Raw genomic sequence first — 5,755 nt, 5'->3', positions numbered from 1 at the left:
TTTTCCCATTACAATCAATGGGCAGATGTTTGAAGGCGTTCTGCTTACGATTTTTCTGCCGTTTTTCAGGCGTTTACGGCCCGAAAAACATCTGAAAATAGACCGTGTGAACATACCCTTAGTGTCTATTGTTTTACAAGGTAACTCTGATTTTGAACTAAATTTCGTTAGGGAACCTCTAAGTTATTATTAATATCATACTTACTACTTTAATGGCACTTGGAATAAAACTTAGACCATCTAAACAAGGGTAAAACCTCCTCTTCTAGTAAATATTTCCATATTACAGATAAATCTTTGTTATCTGTGGCGTACTTAGAAGAGAGGGGGCACCATAACACAGATCAACAAGGGCCCCCCGAATATGGCTTTGGATTCTGCCACTCAGAAAAGAAGGGCCTGCTGTTTGGTTTTTTTCCTTGATGCCTTTTCCAGGACCCACGGGTCAATTTTCCCCTTTGCTAACAATGCAGTTCCTCTGGAAAGGGAAGTCCTGATGTAATGTGCTTACGTCTGTGTGCCCCAGGGCCGTCTCTCCAGCTGCTTCAATGAGACTTTTGTCGGGGTTGGTAGGGATGGCGGGCTGTGCAATAATCTGCTGGGAAACCCATGCAGATCGGGGCAACGATACCTACAACTGAACGAGCTCATTGCAGAAATCTACGTCTCTCCTTCTACTACTGTGAGACCAGACACCAAATCATCACCTATTCTAGGCGACAACAGACAGAACTTCCGCGCCTGGGTGAGTCCAGGGAAGCTTAACTAGGTACACATTTTTTCTCTACTGATAATTCAAGAATTGTGTTGCCTGTCAAACTCTCACATAACTCCAATTCGGTTTGGGCTAGGGCAGTGGCGTAGCTATACGAGTTGCAGTGGTCACAGTTACAACCAGACCATGAAGCCATGGACCCCCCCCCACACCATATCTGTCCACAGTTACTGAGCGCACGCTCTTTCTCAGATGCCACAGTCAATGGCAACCGTGGCGTCTTAGCGACTACAGAGTGAGCAGGATCCCTCTTTTACCGCATAACTGCACTGCAACACAATTGCGGGAAGCAAATGGGTTGCCATATCAGCAGGGAACCTAACAAAGGCCCCCAGGCCTTCCATGACTATTTGCCTGTTAGCTTGCCTATCAGTTTACCACTGACAGGCAATAATGCATTGTAAAATCCCCTACTGCAGGGGTGTCAAACTCATGTTCACCAAGGGCCACATCAGCCTTCTGGTTGCTTTCAAAGGGCCAATTGTAATTGTAAGACTTTATAAATGTAACAACTCGCATAACTGTTAAAGAGTAGTTACATTTATATTAATCCACAGTGCCCCAGATGGTAATAATCATCCCTCAGTGCTCGACACAATAAAAGTGCCCCCTCAGTAACAGTGCCCCCACACAGTAATAATGCCCCAGTTGACCCCTGTGTAGATTGCCCAACACACACAACCCCCTGTAGAAAGCGCAAAACACCCCCTCTTGTAGATAGTGCCACACAGCCCCCCCTTGTACAGTGTCACACACAGCCCCCCCTTGTAAAGTGCCACAAACAGCCCCCCTTGTACAGAGTGCCACACAGCCCCCCCTTGTACACTCTGTACAAAGGGGAGCCCCTGTAGATAGTCCAACACACTCAATCCCCTGTAGAACGTGCCAAACACCCCCTCTTGTAGATAGTGCCACACACAGCTCCCCTTGTAGAGTGCCACACCGCCCCCCTTTTAGGGAGTGCCACACAGCCCCCCTTGTTGATAGCGCTACCCCCCCCCATCCCCCGTAGATAGCGCCATTGGGACTCCCTCTAGGAGCAGAATCTCCAGCTCTGCGACCGCGGCATTTAAAGGGAATGTGTTGCCAGAAAAACATGTTTGTTTTTTTTAAATTAAACATTTAGTGTGTGGGTGATTAAACATTGTTCAAATTTTTTTTATTTTTTTCACGAGTCAGGAAATATTATAAATTAATTCAAATTTATAGTATTACCCATTTCTGGTCACTAGATGGAGCTATTCCCAAAATTGCAGCATTGCAAAATTGGGTAAAAAGCCCTCGCTCTAGTGAGCTCTCAGCATCCCACCCCTCCTTTATCCTGGCTAGTGCCGGGATAAACGAGGGGTTCGAACGGTGTAACCTCCTACACTGTGTGTCGCCATTTTTTGAGCTAACACACAGTGTAGTAGGTTTACATACAGTAGTAAACACACACAAACACGAACATACATTGAAATCTCTTACCTGCTCCTGCCGCCGCGGCTCCCTCCGGCCCGTCCGCTCCGTCTGCTGCCGCTGGTCCAAGTGCACAAGTCCGGAAGCCGCGACCGGAAGTAGTAATATTACTGTCCGGCCGCGACTTCCGGTCCACAGGAAAATGGCGCCGGACGGCGCCAATTTCAAATTGGACTGTGTGGGAGCGGCGCATGCGCAGTTCCCACACAGACGCCGTACACACAAGTGAATGGGACGGGAGCCGTTCGCAGTCCCTATGGGACTGTGGCTGCCGTATTCCATGTCTGTATGTGTCGTTAATCGACACATACAGAAATGGAACAAAAAATGGCAGCCCCCATAGGGAAGAAAAAGTGTAAAAATAAGAAAAAGTAAAACACAAACACACAAATAAATATAAACGTTTTTAATAAAGCACTAACATCTTTAACATATAAAAAAATAATTTGTGATGACACTGTTCCTTTAAAGTGTTAGAATCAGGGGGAGCCCCATCAAACAAGACATCGCACCCCCAGGTCTGCTATCTTTGTACTCCTTTGAAGCCCTGCCTCCTACATTAGTATTGCTTGCACTATATCATGCAAGCGATCCAACGACCGCTGCTTCAAGTCTCCTAGGGGGACTAATAAGAAACTGTAAAAAAAACTGATAAACAAAGATTTTTTATAATGTTCCAAAAAAAAAAAAAAGTTCAAAAAACTCACCCTTTACCCATTTTTCCCCCTAAGGCAATGTTAAAAAAAATAAGCGTTCACATAACTGGTATCGCCACGTCCGGACATATAGCGTTTTTAACCCGCTCGGTGAATGACATGTATAAATATATATAAAACATGCAAATTGCTGTTTTTTGGTCACCTTCGCTCTAAAAAAAAAGGAATAAAAAGTCATCGAAAAGTCGCATGTACCTCAAAATGGTATCAGTAAAAACTAGAGCTCGCCCCTCAAAATTTAACCTCGAAATTGATGGAAAAATAAAAAAGTTATGGCTCTCAGAATATGGCGACTCAAAACATTTTTCTTTTTTAGCAAATAATTTTTATTTTAAAAGCGGTATAACATAAAACAAAACATATAAATTTGGTATCGCCATAATCGTATCAACCTGTAGAATAAGGTGAATATGTCGTTTTTATCGCCTGATGGATGGCGTTAAAACAAACCCCCCCCCCCAAAAATGGTGTAATCGCTGCTTTTTGCCCATTTCACCCCACAAAATTTTTTTGCCCAGATTCCCAGTACATTATGCGGTACAATAAATGGTGCCATGAAAAACTACAACTTGTCCCACAAAAACAAGCCCTCACACGGCTATGTCGAAAAATGAATAGTGTTATTGAAACATGTTATTTATACTGAAAGGTGAATGATGTAAATAATAATGAGGGTATGTGCACACACACTAATTACGTCCGTAATGGACGGACGTATTTCGGCCGCAAGTACCGGACCGAACACAGTGCAGGGAGCCGGGCTCCTAGCATCGTAGTTATGTACGATGCTAGGAGTCCCTGCCTCTCCGTGGAACTACTGTCCCGTACTGAAAACATGATTACAGTACGGGACAGTTGTCTGGCAGCGAGGCAGGGACTCCTAGCATCGTACATAACTATGATGCTAGGAGCCCGGCTCCCTGCACTGTGTTCGGTCCGGTACTTGAGGCCGAAATACGTCCGTCAATTACGGACGTAATTAGTGTGTGTGCACATACCCTAATAAAAAAAACAACGAAATCCCCCCCCCCCCAAAAAAAATGAATCAGTACGTTATATATACATTGAAATGGTTCTATTGAAAACTACAACTCGCAAAAAAACAAGCCCTTATACACTTGCATTATGGGACAATAAAAACGTTATGGGTCTCGAAATGCACTGATACAAAGACACAAAAATTCCTACGGTCCTAAATGCCAAATAGTATCAGTCTTTAATGAGTTAGAGGCATTTTTAATATGCGTTTTATTTTATGTTAACTTGTGGACGTATATTTTCCAGGCTTTTTGAAGTCCTATAGAGAAGCCTATAGAATAAACGCCATACCTAGAGCATGCTGTATTTAAATGAAAAAAAGCCACAAACCAAAATGCTGTGTACGTAGGTTTTCTCATATTGTACTATAGACTCTATGGGCTTGTTCACACATTGCGCAATTGCTGAGTTTTTTCTGTCCAGAATTGCAAACGGAAAAAACGCAGCAGAATACAGGAGCAGCAAGGTGACGAAGCACGAGCGAAACGCGCGTTGGGTCAAGCAGAGGTCCCCTGTCCTGGTCCGGATCTCCCACTCATCTCATATCATGTAGGTGTAGGTACATTGCTCAGTGTGCTATATGTACTTAGGACTGCATTCTAGATTGCTGACTATTCACACTATGAATACGTGTCCATCTGTGCAAATGTATTATGCCTAGCACTTGCTTAAATAGTTTATATATGTGCACTTTAGCTACACTTGGGAGTTGATTGTGACCATATTTCACTATCTGGGGGTCGCTCTGCTTTTTTGTTCTGATTCCATCCCTGTTCGAGGGTTCCTGGTATTTTAATATATTTAATTGTTTGTATGTTGTCTCTGTGTCTAAATTAACTTCAATAAAGACTGTTTATATATTTTTTTCAATTATTTGGTCGTGACTTGTTTCTTTTTCTGGGCTTGTTATCTAGTCACTAGGACCAATAGTATATTTTGGGGTATTATTCGGTTTGCAACATTGAATAGATCTAATCCACACGCTGCGTAAAAACTGAGCGGAAAAAAACGCTCAGACATTGACCTGCGCTGCGGAAATTTATTCTGCAGCGTGTCAATTGTATTTGGGTAAAAGCGGCTTATTTGTTGCGGGAACTTCCCATTGAATTCAATAGAGAGCTAAATCGCGCAACAAATAGCAGTTGTTGCGTTTTTTGCATCGGGTTTGCAACGATCGCTCACAAAAAACGCAACTCAGAAAAAAAAAAGCCAGATACTTACCCAGAAGTCTGTTTCCTCCCTCTAGCGCGGCCTCCTGGGATGACGATTCATCCCATGTGACCGCCGCAGCCAATCACAGGCTGTAGCGGCAGTCACATGGGATGAAATGTAATCCCAGGAGGCCGACCTGCTGCTGGCTGGTGCTGCAGTTTTCGCTGCAGTTTTCCGCAACGGACATTCTGGGCGAAAAACTGCACCAGTTTTTTCGCCCAGAATTCCCTGCGGCACACAGGAAGGATACGCTGCATGCTTTTACGCAGCTTATTCGTCCTGTGTGAACTCAGGCTAAAGTAACATCTGGCTGCAACAATTAAAAATGCCACCAAAATCACAAGTAAACGCTGTGTGGGAATCCAGCCCTACAATTCTCCACGTTACTGCTGGTATTGAAGATCCCCCTTTTACCCACAGGAATGTTCCAGTAATATGCGATGTGGCGTCTCTACAGGTGTGTGAGCAGACAGCGTGCCACTGTTTATGGCAGCCAGTATTATGTCAATGGCCGGGAAGTGGTAATATTGCTGCTGTGTGACAACCAGTCTGCAGG

This window comes from Rhinoderma darwinii, chromosome 8 (assembly GCF_050947455.1).
Source record: "Rhinoderma darwinii isolate aRhiDar2 chromosome 8, aRhiDar2.hap1, whole genome shotgun sequence".
In the NCBI taxonomy this organism is placed as follows: domain Eukaryota; kingdom Metazoa; phylum Chordata; class Amphibia; order Anura; family Rhinodermatidae; genus Rhinoderma; species Rhinoderma darwinii.
The sequence above is the reverse complement of the archived record's forward strand: the minus strand, read 5'-3'. Positions refer to the sequence as shown.